At 40.4% G+C, this 20,903-nt stretch overlaps 1 pseudogene; it reads right to left on the reverse strand.

Annotated features, from left to right (window-relative positions):
* Positions 1 to 234: 234 nt before the first annotated feature.
* Positions 235 to 704, reverse strand: LOC137752233 (large ribosomal subunit protein uL23 pseudogene; annotated as a pseudogene).
* Between the last annotated feature and the right edge of the window lie 20,199 nt (positions 705 to 20,903).

Raw genomic sequence — 20,903 nt, forward strand, 5'->3', positions numbered from 1 at the left:
GGTAATTATTTAAAAACAGCAAAATTATGCTTTTAAGTCTTAATATGGGGCTTCCATAAAATTTAATCTTCACGCCACAATGCAACTTATCATCAATTAGCAGTTTTGTTTGCCTTCTGACAATTTAGAAGGAGTTTCGCACGATGATTTAGTAGGTCAAAACCTGTTTTTTTTTTTATTTTTTTTTTTAATAGGGAAAACTGTGGTATTTAAAATTAGCCAGCTGGCCTCAGTTTAGATGATCCCAATTTTGTTGGCAATATCCAAAGCATCATAGTCAGGGCCCAGTTAAACATATGCCTTCTTCTCTCCATTAGGCTTGATCAGGTTATTGACCTTAGCCATGTCAATGTCATAGAGCTCCTTCACAGCCTGTTTAATCTGGTGCTTGTTGGCCTTGACATCCACAATGAACACCAGTGTGTTGTTGTCTTCTATTTTCTTCATGGCTGACTCAGTGGTCAGGGGGAACTTGATGATGGCATAGTGGTCAAGCTTGTTTCTCCTAGGGGCGCCCTTCCAAGGATATTTGGGCTGCCTTCTGAGCCTTGGTGTTTTGGGCCATCGGAAGGTAGATGACGTCCGGATCTTCTTTTTTTGTGGCTGTGGATGCCTTTCAACACTGCTTTCTTGGCCTTCAAAGCTTTTGCTTTGGCTTCAGCTTTGGGAGGGACAGGGGCTTCCTTCTTCGCCTTACGTGCCATCTTCGTGCAGTCAAAACCTGTTTTTAAAGTTAGCCAAATGGTTATATCTAGGTGGAGGGATTTTGGTTTTAAACGTATCTATATACATAGATATTTTAAAATATATACATAAACATATACATAGATATATTTGTGTTTCCTTCAGTGATTCATCAGAAGGACCCACGAGACCCAATAGCAGGTTATATACTCACTGAGATTTATGATAACAAAGGTACAGAGCAAAAGCAACAGGACAAGGACATGCATTAATGGTGCCCAGAGAGGTTCAAAACAGGCTTCCAAAGTCCTTCCTTCTCTGAGGTCACACAGGAGTACTCTTTCTCTCACTGTTGACTATGAACACGTGTGAAATGTCTTTGCCCATAGAAGCTGTTTGAATCTCAGAGTCTAAAGCTTTTATGGGGAGCTGGTCACATAGGTATATCCTGTTATGCAACCAACCATGACAACCGAAACTCAGGACCTTAACGATGAAACCAGGTGCAGATCGTAGATTTTGATGTTTGTGCAAAGCAACCTGACAAGCAGGTATGATACAGTCCATTGCTCCAGGTGTGTATAACAAACCCATCAATCACTAACAAAAAGAACACTCGAAGCCCACATTCCTAGCGGTTGGCCAAGGGTTAATCATGGGTCCTTGAAGACAGGTAGGGAGTAGGCAACCAGACCTGCTGTGTTAACTCTTTCCTCACAGTCTGAATTTTCTTAAATGTCTATAATTCGCCTCTGTTACTTTGGTAATCAGAAAAGTAACTAATAATATAAAGGCATCTGAAGTTAATGATTTTCCTTTTTAGTCATTTAATGATGCTGCTTTGTAATTGCAGTACATTTCCCTGTAGTCAGCAGAGCTGCCAAGAGAAGTCAAGTCACCTTACTAGACACTTCATGAATGGCCATCAGAGCCTTCATACTCTTTGGGAAAACCATAACAACAGGCTGGGACAGAGCATGTGAGACCTAGAAGGAACCACAGCAACACCTAGTTCAACTTTCCCGTCTTAGAGATGAGGAAGTAGGAATACTGAGCGGTGAAAGGACTCACCCAAGGTTCTAAATCTTAGGTCTTTCAATTAAAAACCTCTCTTGGTGGGGGGTGGTGGGAGGAACTGGGAGATTGGGATTGACACATATACACTATTGATACTATGCATAAAATAGACAACTAATGAGAACATACTGTGTATAGCACAGGGAACTCTACTTAATGCACTGTAGTGAACTAAATGGGAAGGAAATCCAAAAAAGAGGGGCTATATGTATATGTATAGCTGATTCATTTTGCTGTACAGTAGAAACTAGCACAACATTGTGAAGCAACTATACTCCAGTAAAAATTAATAAAAAACAAACAAAACAGAAAAACAAAAAAAAAAACACCTCTCTTGGTACTCCTGAAATGGGATAAGGCAATGTCTGCTCAGTTGCTTCTGACTGTCTTTAACTTGGGCAGAAACTGGAGGAGCCCTGCCTGGTGGGACTGCCTGCACCGAGTGTGCACGGTCCAATCTCCTTTGGTCTACATAGAGGCTTCCCATCTTTTGCCAGCCCCTTTCTTCTCCAGTGGCCCTACAGGAGCGCCAGGACTCTGTATCTAGAGCCTTGCCCATGCAGTGCCAATGGTCTGGTTTGGAACCTTGCAAGAGATTAGTTTCAGCTTTACTAAAATTTCTCTTTCTTTCCCCTTCAGTTATTCTCTTGTAGTTGGGGAGGGGTGGTGTCTCTCTCTCCCCTGGACTTCAAATTCCTTGAAGGTCTCCTGGAATCATGTTATCAAGTGGTTATAATTGTGGGTAGTGAAGTCAAATGGTCCAGGGTTCACATACTGGCTTAGCATCTCACTGGCTTGTGTAATCTGAGTGAACTACTTAAGGGAAACAATAGTACCTCCCTCATAAAGTTACCGGGAATGAAAGGAAGTAGTAACTCTTAACTAGCATAGTGTTTGGCATTTAAAAATGTTCAATAGGGCTTCCCTGGTGGCGCAGTGGTTAAGAATCTGCCTGCCAATGCAGGGGACGCGGGTTCGGGCCCTGGTCTGGGAGGATCCCACATACCGCGGAGCAACTAGGCCCGTGAGCCACAATTACTGAGCCTGCGCTTCTGGAGCCTGTGCTCCGCAACAAGAGAGGCCGCGATAGTGAGAGGCCCGCGCACCGCGTTGAGGAGTGGCCCCCACTTGCCGCAACTGGAGAAAGCCCTCGCACAGAAACGAAGACCCAACACAGCCATAAATAAATAAATAAATAAACACAATTAAAAAAAAAAAAAAGTTCAATAAATATTGGCTATTATTTTTTAAGTAAGTACTCCATTTATTTTGGAGAACTCTATTCTCTGATCTTTTTACTCCTTTTTTTTTTTTTTTTTTTTGGCCTCGCCGCGAGGCATGTGGGACCTTAGTTCCCCCACCAGGGATCGAGCCCGCGCCACCTGCAGTGGTAACTCAGAGTCCTAACCAGTGGACCACCAGGGAATTCCCTAAGCAGTTTTATTGAAGTAATTGAGATGTAATATACACTGTACATGTTTAAAGTATATAATGTCATAAGTTTTAACATATACACATCTGTGAAACCATAATCAAGTTAATGAACATATCCATAACCCCCCAAAGTTTCCTTATATCCTTTTGTAATCCATTTACTTGTCCTCAGGCAACCACTATCTACTCTCTGTCTCTACAGATTAGCTTGCATTTGCTAGAATTGTATATAAATGGAATCATATAGAATGCACTATTTTTTTGGCTTCTTTCACTCAGTATTATTTTGAAATTCATCTATACTGTGGAGTGTGTCTATCAGTTGCTCAGTAATTTTCCACTGTTGAGTATATCAAATGCTAAGTAGATATACCCCAATTTGTTTATCCATTCACCTACTGATGGATATTTGGGTTGTTTCGGTTTTGAAATATTAGAAATAAAACTTCTATGAACATTTGTGTACAAGTCTTTATATGGGCACAAACTTATGTTTCTCCTGGGAGTAGAATGGGTGGGTCATAAGGTAGGTAAATGTTAAATTTTTTAAGAAACTGCCAAATTATTTTCCAAGTGGTTGTACCATTTTCCACTCCCCTTAGTAGCATATGAGAGTTCCAGTTGCTCCACATTGTTTATTTATTTATTTTTATCTTTGGCTGTGTTGGGTCTTCGTTTCTGTGCGAGGGCTTTCTCTAGTTGCGGCAAGGGGGGCCACTCTTCATCGCGGTGCGCGGGCCTCTCACTATCGCGGTCTCTCTTGTTGCGGAGCACAGGCTCCAGACGCGCAGGGTCAGTAGTTGTGGCTCACGGGCCTAGTTGCTCCACGGCATGTGGGATCTTCCCAGACCAGGGCTCGAACCCGTGTCCCCTGCATTGGCAGGCAGATTCTCAACCACTGGGCCACCAGGGAAGCCGCACATTGTTGACAATAGTTGGTATGATCAGTCTTTTTAATTTTGGATATTCTAATAGGTATGTAGTCTTTATGATTTTAATTTTAATTTCCCTAACAACTAATGATGTTGAGCATTTTAAAATGTGCTTTTTTTTTTGCCATCCATATATCTTTTTGATGAATTATCTGTTCAAATTGTTTGCCCAATGTTGATGGGGTTTTGTTTTCTTATTTTTGAGTTTTGAGACTTTAAAAATATATTCTGTATATAAATCCTTTATGTGACTTACAAATATTTTCTTGAAGTCTGTAACTTGTCTTATTATTCTCCTAGCACTGTCTTTCAAAGAACAGAAATTCTTAATTGTAAAGAAATACAATTTATCAATTTTTTCTTTTATGGATCATGCCTTTGATATTATGATCCAAGGTCACAAAGATTTCTCCTATGTTTTTCTCTAGAAGTTTTATAGTTTTAAATTTTACATTTAGGTCTATAAATGTTAGGTTAATTTTTGTGCATGGTGTGAGATATGAATCAAAGTAGTTTTTTTTTCCCCTTGGATAGGCAATATTTCAGCACTGTTAAGACAATCCTTTCTCTACTAAATCACTTTTACATGTTTGTTGAAAAATCAATTTACCATATATGTGTAGGTCTGTTTCCACACTCTATTTTTCCCCCAGTGATCTGTCTTCATGCCAATACTATACTGTCTTGATTACTGTGTCTTTTCCAAAGTTGTTTAGCTATTAGATCTTTTTCATTTTCAAATAAAATTTAGAATTAGCTTGTCAAGTTTTATACAAAAAACCTGCTGGGGTTTTGATTAGAATAGCATTGAATCTATATGTAAACTCAGGGAGAATTGACATCTTAACAATACTGAGTATTCTGGTCCACAAATATAGAGTAGCTCTTTATTTATTGAGGTCTCCTTTAATTTCTCTCAGCTATATTTTGTAGTTTTCAGTGTACAGGACATGCACTTCTGTCAATTTTATTGTTCTGCATTTGACATTTTTGGTACTAGGGTAAATGGTACGATTTTTAATTTCAGTTTTCAGTTGTTTGCTAATATATTGATATCCCATTGATTTTTACATATTGAACTTATATCCAGGAGCCATGCTAAACTCACTTATTATTTTTATAAGTTATTTTTGTAGACTCCATAGGATTTTCTGCATCAACAATCATGTCCTCTATGAATAGTTTTACTACTTTCTTTTCAATTTGATTGCCTTTTATTTCTTTTCCTTGCCTTATTATACTGGCTTGAACCAGTACAATATTAAATAGAAGTGATGAAAGCAGACATCCTTCCCTTGTTCCTAATTTTAGAGGGAAAGCATTCAGTCTCTTACCATTTAGTATGATGTTAGCTGTAGATGCCCTATAACAGGTTGAGGAAGTTCCTTTCTATTCTTAGTTTGCTAAGAGGTTTTTTTCTTTTAATCAAGAATTGATGTTGGATTTTGCCAAGTGTTTTTCTGCATCTATCGATACAATTATGATTTTTTTTCCTTTTTAGTCTTTAATATGGTGAATTACATAGATTGATTTAATAATAGCTTTACTAAGACATAATTCATAGAGCATAAAGTTTACCCTTTTAGAGGGTACAATTCTGTGGATTTTACTATATTTATAGAGCTGTGCACCCATTACTGCAATCAAAATTCCATAACATTTTCTTTACCCCAAAGAGAAACTCTGTACCTATTAGGAGTCATTCCCTACTTCCCCCCTCTCCCCAGGCCCTGGCAACCACCAATCTACTTCTACGGATTTTCTAATTCTGGACATTTCATATGAATGGAATCATACTCGGTGTGGTCCTTTGTGACTGGCTTCTTTGACTTAGCATGTTTTCAAGGTTTATCTATGTTATAGCATATATCAGTATTTCATTCCTTTTTATGGCTGAATAATATTCTATGGTATGGATATACCACATTTTGTTCATCTATTTATCAGTTGATGAACATTTGGGTTCTTTCTACTTTTTGGCTATTATGAATAATGTTGCTATGAACATTTGTGTACAGTTGTTTGTGTAGACATATGTTTTCATTTTTCTTGAGTATATACCTAGGAGTGGAATTACTGGGTCATATGGTAACTCTGGGTTTAACCTCTGAAGAAATCGCCAGGCTGTTTTCCAAGTCGCTGTACAATTATGGGAAGGTTTTAAACTACAACTTCAATTTCTTTAAAAGATAGGGCTATTTAGATTATTTATTTCATCTTGAGTGAGCACTGATAGTTTATGTCTTCCACGGAATTTGCCACTTTCATGTAAGTTGTTGAATTTATTGGCATGAAGTTGTTGATATTTCCTTATTCTTCTTTTAGTATCTGCAGAATGTGTAGAAATGTCATCTCTCTCATTCCTAATATTGGTAATTTGTGTTTTCTTCCTTTTTTTTTCCTGATCAATCTAGCCTAGGTTTATCAATGCTATTGACTAGATTAGCTAATTTTAAAAAAATCTATGTGTGTGTGTCACTCTGTTATGTGGAAAATTACCTTCATCCAATAGTAGCCTCTAAATACACTACTAGGCAAGCTATCCCAGGGTTCATGGAATATAAAAGATCACACACCAAATCGAAATGCTTGGATCACAAAGTTTATTAAGTCAATGTAAAACACACTGTGAGAAACAAGGGAGTGGAAATGGCTAAGTTAAACACTTAGGATAGAGACAAGTGGAATTGATAGGACCGTGCTACTGGAATCCTGGGGTGTGCTATGTTCATAGGACTTCTATCTTTCTCTTTCTGTGCTGTATCAGCTTTCCGTGCTTGCTGGCAATGCAGATACAAAGACTAGAGTTGAGGTTCGAGCTAGGGGGTCCTATGTCAGTGATACATACTTGCTCTGTTGGAGACGTGAAGTTATAGCCACAGTTGTAGCTTGTCAAATCGTCTGTTGAACAGCCATGGAGGGCACATGGAGCCAGACTAGGTATCACTAATGGGTGGCCGAATTAAGGACTCATGAATATTGATATTGAATGTATCGTTGAATATTTAGTGCCCAGGCACCCCTCATGTAGTTTATTACCTCATGTACTCTTGGTTCTTCTAGCCCTTTTTCATCAATGTTTGACCCACACATGTTCTATTTACTAATTCTGACCTTTACTTGATGTATCTTATGAGTTTATCCATCCATTTCTTATCGTCTACAGAATTAAATATATTAAAACTATACATCAAATGTACTAAACTCTCCCCATCTGTTATTCCTTCATCTCTCTGTGACACACTCACCTGCTTTGGACATGGTGTACACTGAATAAATCTTAAAAAATAAGCAATACCCTCTTGTAGTCTTGCCATAGAAATATAATTATTCAAACAAAAAGTTCCTGTAGTTAAATACACGTGGGAACTATTGGGTTTCTTTACTGCAGGACTTGTTAGTGCCTCAACGCACTCATGTAGGGGTACCTTTCCATGAGTGATAGTACACGTAGTGTCCCCAAACTTACTGACCCATGGAACTCTACTCGAGGTATATATCTAGCAATTAGTGTTCTATAGAACACATCCCGGGAAATGCCCCCTAGAGGACTGCTCTGTGCAAGGCCTTAAAGAGGGCTGGGAAATGTAGATGTTTCCTAAGGCAGCCATAGACTAAGCAGTTGATTTGAAATTCCCTTGTGTACCTTATAAGGTATAGACATTCAGCTTTTCTGGGTTAGAAATAAATCTATGGGGACTTCCCTAGTGGCGCAGTGGTTAAGAATCCGCCTGCCAATGCAGGGGACACGGGTTCGAGCCCTGGTCCGGGAAGATCCCACATGCCGTGGAGCAACTAAGCCCATGCGCCACAACTACTGAGCCTGCACTCTAGAGCCCGCGAGCCACAACTACTGAAGCCACTCCCGCCCCCTGCACCCTAGGGCCCGCATGCTGCAACTACTGAGCCTGCGTGCTGCAACTACTGAGAGCCCATGAGCCCATGTCTGCAACAAGAGAAGCCACCTCAATGAGAAGCTGGCACACTGCAACGAAGAGTAGCCCCCGCTCACCACAACTACAGAAAGCCCATGCACAGCAAGGAAGACCCAACACAGCCAAAAATAAAAAAGAAAAACTATAAAAAATATTATAAAAAAGAAATAAACCTATGGCAAGAAGCAAGATAGGGAAATTGGGGTTGTTCAGGTGTGAACTGACCAAATTATTCAGTCAAGGATTTCTCTAATTTCTCCTTTGGAATAAATCCAGGGATGGACTCCCCATCCCCCAATCAGCATAGTGCTGACAATAATTCTTCCTCTATTGGCTTATATAGCTGCATAGGCAGGCACTTTGAAAGATATTAAGATTATAAAAAAGGAAGACCAGGACTTCCCTGGTGGCGCAGTGGTTAAGAATCCGCCTGCCAATGCAGGGGACACAGGTTCAAGCCCTGGTCCGGGAAGATCCCACATGCCGCGGAGCAATTAAGCCCGTGCGCCACAACTACTGAGCCTGCACTCTAGAGCCTGCAAGCCACAACTACTGAGCCCGCATACCACAAGTACTGCAGCCTGCGTGCCTAGAGCCTGTGCTCTGTAACAAAGAGAAGCCACTGCAATGAGAAGCCCGCGCACAGCAACCAAAGACCCAAAGCAGCCAATAAATAAATAAATAAATACATACATAAATAAAAGGATAAAGTTGAAGAAATTAAGAAAAAACAAAAACAAAAACGAAGACCTCCTCTTCCACCAGGCTGGGAAAATATTAGTTTAATGAGACCTCAGGGAACCCAGATCTCTATGAAAAGGATCTCCCTGGTATGGTTACCCTGGACTGTCAAGGGATTCTAAAGAACTTGAAACTGAGTTTATTGGAGTCTCTGCATTTGTCAATAGGAAGATAGCTGACTTAATCTAGTAAACAAAACAGGGGAAAGAAGTAGAGCCAATCACAAGGCTTCCACCCTATTGCGTGTGCTCCATTTCACATCCTCTGCCCCACCATCATCAACATGGAGGCAGGTACCCCCACTCCTGGCCCTCCCTCCCTCCCTGCGCACAAGGACTGCCTTCTTGCCCCTCTTATATTGTCTTCCTGGCACCCTTCTCCCAATTTGTCTCCTGCCTAAATCCTGCTCACCCTTCAGATGGCAGTTCAAATGTTGTTTCCTCTGGCGAGCTTTACTTGACTCCTACAAACTACGTTATGCTTCTCTCCTCATCACTTATCACAAGTGCAATTAATGTTATCTAATGATTGTCTCTTCCACTAGCTTGTGAGCTGCGTGAGAGCAGAAACTGACTAGTTCACTACTGAATTACTAGCACATGGCACAGTGCAAGTGGTTAATAAAAATACCAGTTGAGGGCTTCCCTGGTGGTGCAGTGGTTAAGAATCCACCTGCCAATGCAGGGGACACGGGTTCGAGCCCTGGTCTGGGAAGATCCCACGTGCCGCGGAGCAACTAAGCCCGTGAGCCACAAATACTGAGCCCGCAAGCCTAGAGCCCATGCTCCACAACAAGATAAACCACCGCAATGAGAAGCTCACACACTGCAACGAAGAGTAGCCCCCGCTCCCCACAACTAGAGAAAGCCCGCGGGCAGCAATGAAGACCCAACTCAGCCAAAAATAAATAAGTAAAATAAATAAATTTTAAAAAATACCAGTTGAATGAAAAACTCTATGTGCTGATACATTTTTGCTCATTTAAGTTAGGACTGTTCTGTCTTCCTTTGCCTCAGGTCAAAGTCTTCTCAATTCCCTTTATCCAAGGCTCAGATCCTCCCATATTCATTCCAAGAAGTGCCTCTCTTATCTATTCCCTGATCAAAGTAGTAGTTGGCATCCCTGTATATGGGCTAAAGTCTCTCATGTAATCTGGAGCAAAGGAGCCTTGGAAAAGCAGGGCTCTCTGTTTAAAAATGAGGTGTTCAGAGTTCCTAGTGGCCTGAGACTCTGTAATGAATAGCTCTTGTGTACTCCCAAAGCCCAGCAAGAAGGAATGGTGTAGCTGTGGGCAGCCATGAAGCAAGCTGTGTTCGCAGGTATGCTGCTGACGTCATTGGGAAATAATGCTGGGAAAGCCGTTCCAGGGTGGGGCTCGCTGTTCTCTGGAATGTTGGGAACACAGGCTCTATTCTACCGCTCCTCAGCGGTAGAATAGTTACACTCAAGCAGCTTCAATCAGTTCCTCCCCAGAGTACCTGCCTGCCTCGCATCCCTCCGGAAACTTACTCACATATCCATTCCTTAGCCTACCCCAAAGTCAGCTGCTTTCAAACAGAGTATGGATGTGATTAGGAAAATGTGGCCAGGGGCAAACAGGCTGGAGGTGAGGACAGTCTCCCTCTTGTATTCATTTTCTCTGAGACAGGACTTTTTCTGAAGTGCCAGATGCCTTGAATCACTAATGGAGATCTGCATCGCAAAGGGGAAAGAATGCGGCTCTGCATTCACAGAGCTGAATTTTACCCCCTGACTCAATGGGATCACGTGATTCAAGCCCTTAGGAGGCTGTAGTGCTCAAAACATGGTAGCCGCTTAACTCTCAGGTGCTTCTTGGGTCTTCTGAGTCATCGGCACCTCCTGCATTTGGAACATCTCACCGAATGAAAACGACCTATTCACTTTTCTCTTTCTTCTGCTAGACTATTGACACCTAGAAAAGTGCCTTCCAGGTCCCATGGTACATTCACATTTGTTGAGTGGTTATGATGTCAAGCACTGCGTGCTTTACCTGGATTACTTCATTTAATTCTCAAAACCCTATGGAGTTAGGAATTATTGTTATCCGCCCTTTATAGCTGAGGAAATGGAGGCACCAAGAGGTTAAGTAACTCACCCAATGTGACATACCTAGTAAGCGGTACATATGGCTGGTCAGGTTCCAGAACTTGTGCTCTTTACACGGTCCTACACCACCTCATCCTCAGTCTGTGTTTTCCTCCACTTATCCTAATATCACCATGGAGCGTACCATCCCTATCATCTCCTCCTGTGTGGGAGGGGCTATATTTATTCTTTGATTCTCTTTGTACTAGCCTAACACAGTGCCTTATAGAATCGAATGCTTTACAATCGCCTCTCCACTTGTCTCGTGCTGGGTTTAGGTACCAGTTATGCTCTTTCACAGAACATTTCTTATTGTCATTGTCAGCCTGGATGCTAGACTGAATGGACCACTATGCAGACCCTTTATGTTTTTGGTTTTTTTTTTTTAAATTAATTAATTAATTAATTTTTTTTGGCTGTGTTGGGTCTTCGTTTCTGTGCGAGGGCTTTCTCTAGTTGTGGCAAGCGGGGGCCACTCTTCATCGCGGTGCGCGGGCCTCTCACTGTCGTGGCCTCTCTTGTTGCAGAGCACAGGCTCCAGACGCGCAGGCTCAGTAGTTGTGGCTCACGGGCCCAGTTGCTCCGCGGCATGTGGGATCTTCCCAGACAGGGCTCAAACCCGTGTCCCTTGCATTGGCAGGCAGATTCTCAACCACTGCGCCACCAGGGAAGCCCTGACCCTTTACGTTTTGTGTTCTTAATGACAACCATCTGTCTCCTAAAGCAATTGAGATCTTCAGTTATTAGCACAAAGGAAAAACTGACGCTAGGCACGGCCCTATGCTACTGTTACATGTCTCAGGAATCAGTCACACTGAAGCCTGGCCTTTCTACCTTTCTCAAAGAGAGTCTGGGTGAAACTGGGGTTTCCTTTCAATATTAGGTGCTCAGGCCCCATATGCTTTAACAAGTAAATTGTACATACAAAAGAGTATTACATATCTTTGGAGTTAAATAAATAGAACGAATACTCATGTATAGCCCTCACTCCACTCGACAGAACATTATCAGACTCTAACAAGTCCTCCATGTACCCATCCCAATTGCATCTCCTTCCAACCCTCCCCCCGGTAATGCTAATATGCTTTTCATTATACAGAGTATGGGCTGTTTGAGAGCAATAATTTTCTGATGAATAAGTCAGATGTGATTCCCAAGTACTTTGTTATGAAAGGTACTAGCAGCAAATGGATATTCAAACTTATTTTGAGGTTTCACTTTCTATTCAAACGGATGTTTTCAGTGAGCTGTTTCCGATTCTAACTTCACAATCACTGCAGCATAATAGTGTGCTGAGAACAGATGTGTCACTAAATTCTGGTCAACGTGCAAAACTGATTTTTACCACCGTGGGGGACATGTACTTTTATGGCAGTGCTGTCGGAATGCTAAGCTAAGAAGGCGCTGCCTGTGGTAAATGGCAGGACTCAGACTGCAGGAGGGGCGAGGGAGTGTGCTAGCACACCAGCACCGAGGAAACATGGTTTCCAGCAACTCCAAGTTCTTCGCCATGCAGCCATGTGAGAGACCTTGTGAGAACTTGGTCGTGGCAGCAGACACTCTACCAACAGCTTGATGAAGACTAGCGTGGCAACCCCTGAAGCACTGAATCCTTACAGGAGATCCCAAGTTCTAGTATTAAAAAATGTGCTTAAATAGCAAAAAATGGAAAACTATTACTCCAGCCAACAGATATTTCTGAAATGGCTTAAGTTTTCATCATTTATTTCCTGCCACTAATGGACCCTATGAAATACTAATTTCACTGTTCCCTCGCCTCCACCATTACTGTGAATTAGAAACACTCATGTCAGCCCAGGACTGGAGGAAATGAAATGCAATTCTACCAGAGATTTGGTGATGTTTGTATGTAGCAGCTAAAGACCCCCAAAATTGGACATAATTTTCAGTGCTACTGAGTTTGTGAGAAGATTATGTTAGGAAAGAACTTGGAGCTTTAAGGGAAATTGCTTTCAGAATGGGGGAAAAAAAAGACACACTTGAGGCTATGAAGCAAGAACCTTTGGACAGATGCCCAGAAAAGTAGGAAGCCTTATTCCCATCTCCCCTTCTCTATCTAGCTTCTGTATTTAAAAAAGGCATGGCTTCCTGTTCTAGGACTAGAACGTGCTCTCTTCTTTGGGGATTTTCTGAAGACAATTGTGGCTGCAATTAAGTGACTGGGATATTTTTCTTCACCTTTATAAGATGCAGTATAAGTTGCACCCTAGATAATATATGTGAAGGAAAGGTTAATTCTATGCTAAAACATGTTTAGGATGTTTTTTATCTCAGGAAACAAACATGGAAAATCTTCACTTGCATTCTATTTTGTTATAGTTAAGATAACCATATAATTTATCCTTAAATCCGGGACACTTTTGAGAATGTAAGGAGGGTACTGTTAATAATTACGCCTGGACAACATAAACCAGAGTTGTCCCAGGCAAACTGGCATGTATGGCCACTTATAAGGCAATCTTTGTGTTTAAAAAATATATCATCACATTGTGTAAATTTTAGCCTTCAAGCTTGACAATCTGATTTTTTTAAAAAATAAACTTATTTATTTATTTTTGACTGTGTTGGGTCTTCGTTTCTGTGCGAGGGCTTTCTCTAGTTGTGGCAAGCAGGGGCCACTCTTCATCGCGGTGCGCGGGCCTCTCACTATCGCGGCCTCTCTTGTTGCGGAGCACAGGCTCCAGACGCGCAAGCTCAGTAGTCGTGGCTCACGGGCCAAGTTGCTCCGCGGCATGCGGGATCTTCCCAGACCAGGGCTCGAACCCGTGTCCCCTGCATTGGCAGGCAGACTCTCAACCACTGCGCCACCAGGGAAGCCCCTGATTTTTTTAAAAAGCATTAACAGTGATACTATATATTAGATGTGTAATCTTTTAGTTAATGCCAGTACACTAAATAGAATCCCTCCAAGAAAGAATGTTCCATTTTTCCCTCCTGGTGCTTTGAGTATTTTGCGAATTATTATCTGTTTTATAGATAAGGTAAATCAGCACAGGAAGCTAGTCAATTGCACCAAATCACACTGCCAGGCTGAGCTCAAAGCTAAAAACTCTGCCCTTGAATCCCCAGCAATTGTGTTGCTCACTGAACCATGAAAAACTGCATTCTAGAAATTGATCAGATTTCTATTACGGACTCCCCAGAGGTGGAGACTTGTTACCACCTTTCAGATAAGAAGTCTTGTGAAGTCTGTCAACAGGCTTCTCCTAGTTCACATTAATCCTCTTCATCCACCTTCTATAAAGAGCCCAAGTACTAAGTCCTGATCGTTAGTCATGTAGTTTGGGCTTTTTTAGTAAAGATTTCTTTGCGCAGTCAAGAAGGGATCCAGGTATTCATTAAGTTTAGTACTTGGGATTTTTCTATGTTGCAGTAACTAAGCAACAGTTTAGATGTCTTAACTTAGCATGTCCTGCATCGGCAAGTTTAAAAAAAGAACTGTCAAGCCATACTTGGTAGAACCTCCCTTGGACTCTCCCACCCTCTGTACAGTTCCTGTACATCTTGGCTGCTCATCTACTGCTAACAGAAACCTCTTTTGTCTCAGCCACTCTGACAGCCTTGTCCAAGCCTTTCCCACTTTGGGGCAGCTGGATAACCAGTGTCTTCAAAAAAACCAGTGATTTGATCATCCAGTACCTTTTGTAACAATTCTTACATCCATATTTTAACCTACTCCTGAATGCTACACCTTTGAATATTATTTGTCTTTGTTTGTGAAAATACAACTCTCCAAGTTAGCAGTTTAAGAACTGTGCTTATTCACCAGACACTAAGGATATACATTTCAAACAAACACTAGATTTTTAAAGTGAATATCTAATGAAACTTATTCAATGACATAAACTGTGTAAAAGGTCTGCTGCATAACATTCAATACATGTTAGATGGATTTGACTTTCCAGGTATACAATTTTGGAAGCAGAACTACAGCACTAAGGCAACCACGGCAGGCACGTGTAAGACGGAGAAACTGTTCTTAGGAAAGCAGCATTCTGCAGCAAAGTGGAACACAGCAAAGCTTTGCTATTGGTCACACCTAGGATTCTCAGTTCCATAACATACCAGCTATGTAATCTCTACCGCTTAGCTGTAGTTTCATTATCTATAAAATGAGGATTAAGAACTGTCCTTGTCTTAGAGGTTTGTTGTGTCTTAATTGGGACAGTGCATTTAAACAGTCAACTAGACTTGTTTCTGTCTTCTCCTAGATTGTGTATATCTCAAATGCAGGGTGTTAAGAGTTCCATGAGCTAAAGTATGTAAAGTGTACAGAAGAGCTATAGTTACTAGCTCCCAGGAAATGAAGCTGGGTAAGTAGGACAATACATGAAGCTCAGTTTAACTTGGCCTCTTTATCTAAAAAGTTAACCAGTTGAGTGTTTTCCTAGTTTTCCCATAGCTTTGGAATCTACTCAGTGGTTAAGGGGACAAGAACAAGTCAGGATGTCTTGTGGAAGAGAAAAGGCAAGGGTCTAGATTGGTAATCAAGGAACTGCATATAAAGGGGACTGGATATCTGAGCAAAATATCATCTAGTGGACAAACCCTGTTTTGATGCCATTGTCATGTAAGGAGACCTTGGGATTTACTTAACCTCTTTTAAAGATTTCCTTATCCCTAAAAAAAGGCTATCTTTTAAATCTACCTACCTATCTTTAAGGAATGCTCGTCCAAACGACCATCTTAAAAAATAAGGCCTAATATAAAACAAGGCAGAGCAAAAACTTAAAATGTTAAATAATCCTCTTTTCTTGTGTGACACTAACACTTTAAGCATAGCTTAGAATTCTGGATGGATGGAGATTCTATTATACTTGTGAATCTGATTGATTTTAACTAACCTCAACTAGATGTGGTCATCTACAATAGTTTTAAGAATTTAAAAGCAGCAAAACTTTTTGTCCCCTCAAACACCTTATCTGTAAGTGCTATGAACCAAATTGTGCCCCTGCCACCCTAATCCATGTTTAAGTCCTAACCTGCAACATGATGGTATTTGGAGATGGGGCCTTTATGATGGGATTAGTGTCTGTATAAAAAGAGACAACTGAGAGCTTGCCTCTCTCCACATGGGAGGAAACAGTGAGGAGCCGTCTGCAAGCCAGGAAGAGCTCTCATCGAAACTGAGAACTGAACTAGCTAGCACCTTGATCGTGGACTTCCTAGCTTCCATAACCATAAGAATTTCTACTGTTTAAGCCACCCAGTCTATGATATTTTGTTATGGCAGCCCAACCTGCCATACACTGGAACTGTGAATTGCTCTAGAGAAAGAAGAGAGGAGCTAAGCTGAACCTGCTTTGTCTCCTCCTCGTTCTGGGAATCCCAGAGAACTGCAAGATAGAGTATGAAAAGAAATTGTTTAACGCATCGACATAAAAACCTGCCCTCATTGAGAATACTGTTCAGACGCGATAGGAACAAACTCTCTGAGAAGGCCCAAATTCTCTTCTGGTATTAGAATTCTATTGCCTTGTCTTATCCAAAATAAATGAACTTACAGTTAGGATTCTATTTTGCAAAAGGACTGTTGCAAAAGGACTAGTGCTAAGTTTTAAAATGGTGGTAAAAAAAAGAACCTGCTTGTGTCAGGTACCCAGGCAAGAATGTGTTTGTCAAAGGAATGTCATTTCACGATGGGAAACCCCCAGCCCTGCTCCAGAGTGATCTTATATTTCACTACCTATTTCACAGCTCCACTTTAGGTGGGTACTTTTAGGAGGTAAGTTAAGACATCAAATACAACTTTAAAAATTTATGGTTTTTTTTGTCCAAAGGCAAAAAGCAGAAATCCTTTCCAAAAACAGAATATACCACAAATTATTCACTTGTTTATAGCCCCACTCACAATGGGTTTCAAGAAAGGCTAGCAAACCCCCTGTGGAAAGAAAACAGCAACTATACACCAAGTTTAATAATGTGACCCTTACTACAGGCATAGCAGTATCTTTCATAAAAGAAAGCAGGGTGGTGGCAGCAGGGGCAGATAGGGAAAGTTCCCTGACTTCATGTGTAGATAAACTGGTTACAAAGCATAGGCTAGCCTTGAAGGGAGAAGAGGAAATCCTCACAGCGGACAATGTGTTGCTGAAAGATGGTTTGTGGAGGAGGGGTTGTTCCCAGGCAGCCTATTTAAATGCCTTAGTGAATGGCAGATCACATACAGAGGGATGTCTCGGGCTGTTTTTCTTTCTCTCTTTATGACAACAAATTTGCAGTAAATCAAGCTCTGGCCTTGCTCTGGGAAGCCCAGAATTGGGCCTAAAGATGAAAATAAATGGAAAAACTGTGAAACCATGAAAATACGTTTTTAAAAAAACTTTTCAGGTGTAATACACAAAAGCAAACAAGTTTATCTTAAAAAATGTCAAGTATCACATCCATAGACTATTCCTAATTATAATTATGTCTTAAAGCAACATTTGTCTTTGTTTACAAATACAGCAGCAGGTGATAAAACCTAACATCTCAAACAGATTGCTTACAGTTCATAATACAAACAAATGTGTATGTGTCAAATCACATTTTAGGCAGTTTAACTTAAAATGCATAGACAATTACATACATTAAATTTGTCATTATTAAGTCAATGAAAAAAATCACAATATCAAGAAAAAATACAAAAATATCAAGGAAAAAAATGCTTTATAGAACACGCATAAGAAGTCAAGTTTACTTAATGGCAATAAATCAGGATCTACTAATCAGTGACAGGCAGTGAAAGTGCCTTTATCCAGGGGAAAATTAAGAGGAAAAAAACATCCCATTACTTTGCACTCTTGATAGTTGCACTGACAAACACTACAGTCTTGAAAGCATTTTCTTACTTTAAAAAAAGGTATGCCCTACTTTGTTCTTTGAACGCCCAAAGGCTAGTCTATAAATTCCACCAGCGGCAACACTAAAATACGTTTGTCCAGGTAAACTAATACTGGATGTACTCATCAATTCTGTAATGCCTCCCCCTAGGCTGTAAGCCTCTGAAAGACAGGCATTCTCTTCATCTCCGTGTATCTCTGGCATCTGGCAAAGCACCTGCATCATGGACATCTGAGAGTCTGCTGAATGAATGCAGTTTTCAGATGCTGTCTATTGCCAGAAGCTTGCGTGGCCATTTCTTTAATACGGATTATTTTATTGGCAATTTTTGTTTTACTTGGCAGAATTCTGAAAATAAAACAAACAGCGTCTGTCTTCAATACTAAATATTGCTTTATTAAAATAAAATTATAGTCTTCCCTGAAAGCCACCCACCACTTTCTATGCACAGTACAGTGGATCAGTGTGATTCATCTGAATCAAGCCTTACGCTTTTCAAAAACTTGAACACTTGAAGGTCTGTGCTTAGGTTTAATTTCCAAGGTTTATAAACCAGGCATTTTATAAATCTGGCACTAGATTATTCAGGGTGAGGAAGGAAGACACTGGCACGAATCTTTTGGAAGTGTAGGCAACTGATTGATATGCAAACTAGGCACAGTATTTTAATTTAAACTCTATGAGTAGAGCTATGTTGATGCACACAAATAGTTTCAAAAGCTGTACATCTGACTACAACAGGTAGCACTAATAACTGTGAGGTAAAAAAAGCAGGGGAAAAACTGACTTCTTTCCTAGAAAATATTCCAATATCCCACTGTAGTGGTATGACAGACCAAGGCCCAAAATTCACCCCCTTTCTTCTCTGCCCTTTTATTATTCTCTACTGAAAACAATAAACAGTAAAACTGACAAAGAATGAAGGAGGCCCTTGGGTAATTAAAAAAATGTATTGTCTATTCCCAAATAATCAATATATTACTTTATAGAAAACAGGGCTATGGAGTCACAGCTGTAAACAGCCATCTTCAAAAGCATGAAAAAGTGTCAGGCCGGGTCCAGTTCAGACAAGCCAAGGCATTGTAAGCACTCCTTTAAGGAGCCCTGATTCTTGAGGACTGAGTGTGTGAATGAGGACCTAAGGTCTATACTTTAATTTTTCATTGTCATTTTTAGGCTCAACATTTCAAAATCTAAGATTCTAACTTCAGAAACACTATTACTCAACACATCTCAACTATCTCCATCAAATTTACCTTAAAATTCCTGCTCTGAAAGTCCAAATGCCAGCATATTCCGTACTCCATGTTCCCTTAAGACCAAACATACTTTCTAACAAGCAGTCTCTTCCACAAACCAATCTCAGCCTAGCATAACTTGTTTTAAAAGCAACATTATTCCCTTGTAAAGACAAAAACCTTCTTAGATGCTTTCCTCCATTCCTCCCTTGAAAAAACTTCTGCTTTTCTTAACTCCACCCCGAACCTAAAAATACCTTTTGCCCCCAAGTACCCACAAGAATTGAGATGCCCCTCCCTCAAGTTGAGAAATGATGCTTGAAAATTAAAAAGAATGTAAAAGCAAATTCTATTCCCTTTGATTTCAATTCTTATGTTTAAAAAAAATTTCCCAAAAATCAGTTGGAAAATCCTCGAAAAGCCAAATTTAAAATGGCAGTATCATCTAGGGCACACTGGGCGGTATGGGTCACCAGCAGTTAATATACTTATAAGGGGTAATAATTCCAAATCTTGTATTCATGGCCCTTCAAATCCTTTAGCATAAGATTTTCTCTGACAGTAAATGGACTCCACGATAACAGATTCCCAAACTTGCTACCTATTCTTCTTGTAGTCAAACGTTATCCTCTCTAGTGTTAAATATTTTTCTAAAGCCAGAGTTGTCAACTTACTCCAAGGTAGAACAACCAAAATAACCAAAAGGAGAGATACCTTTGCTGCCATCTCACTTTGCCTTTCATCCCTCCAGAGTTAGCTGACATTATGATGTTGATTGATAAGTTAAGCTATGACACCTTCTAAGGCTACTGCCTTATAAATTGAAGGCTATAACAGATTCCAAGAGTGTTACAGATAGCTGCCACTTGTCCCTGCAAAGAAGTGAAAGAAAAAAAGACTGTGCCACTGTGAAAGGGCTGTCTAACATTCCCCAGTCTGAAAATATCTAAACAAATTAGTTTCAATTCTGAAAGCCTGAATCTATCATCTACTTAAGGGAGGCCTAAATACTGAATGTTCCTCTCAAAGGTGACAATCTTGCTTTCTTAAAAGGAGGTAGCTATCAAACCATTAAATTGGCAGCATTTGGCATTCTTGACATTTTAACTATAAGAGAAATAAACTACTAAATATTTTATTTCTAAGCAAAGGTAAGAGCTCCAGCATAAATCTCTCATATACTGGTCAAGAAAGTCACAATACATTTTAGTAACCTAATGGAGACGTTCAAAATTTGACAAATAACATGGTCAGTTCTATCCCAAATCTAAAAATCGGATTTAAAGATAAGGTGCCAAAAAGCTATTCTGGAGGTTACAAACAACACTTATTTTTAAGTAACACAGTCACACTGCTTTAAACTCAATTGCAGAGATCTACACTTTATGATCATTCTCAGTGTTACAGCTAGAGAATAATTTTTGAGGATGGCACTCATTCTTCTACCTATTTACCTGTCTTACCTGTCAACAAATACAGAACTGAACTGTTAGCCATAAGCACGTTACAAACAGATCCAGGAAAACCATGCGAGACGATGACATAGCTTTAACCAGACTCTGAAAGACGTAACGTGTTTCGATCACACTTGTACAGAGAACAGTCATGTCTGTATGACTAACATTCTCTAAACATAACTTCTGTGTTTGTGACAGACCCCTAGAGTGTGCCAGTTTTCCACATCAGGATGGAGTTAAGGGAAGTGCTCCTTCTAAAGAACCGAGGGAGAGGGGGCTACAGGAAGGGTCCTGTAGAAGAGTGTTTTGTGGGAATGCAAATTACTTGTTACTATGAAGCAGTTCCTAGGGTCTCTTCTAGTTTGAGGTTCAAGACAAAGGAGAGAAATATTTCCTTCCTTGAGCTCTTTCCAAAGTGATATGGACACATCATAATCTATTCTACAAGTACAAAGA

This window comes from Eschrichtius robustus, chromosome 1 (genome assembly GCF_028021215.1).
Source record: "Eschrichtius robustus isolate mEscRob2 chromosome 1, mEscRob2.pri, whole genome shotgun sequence".
Taxonomy (NCBI): Eukaryota; Metazoa; Chordata; class Mammalia; order Artiodactyla; family Eschrichtiidae; genus Eschrichtius; species Eschrichtius robustus.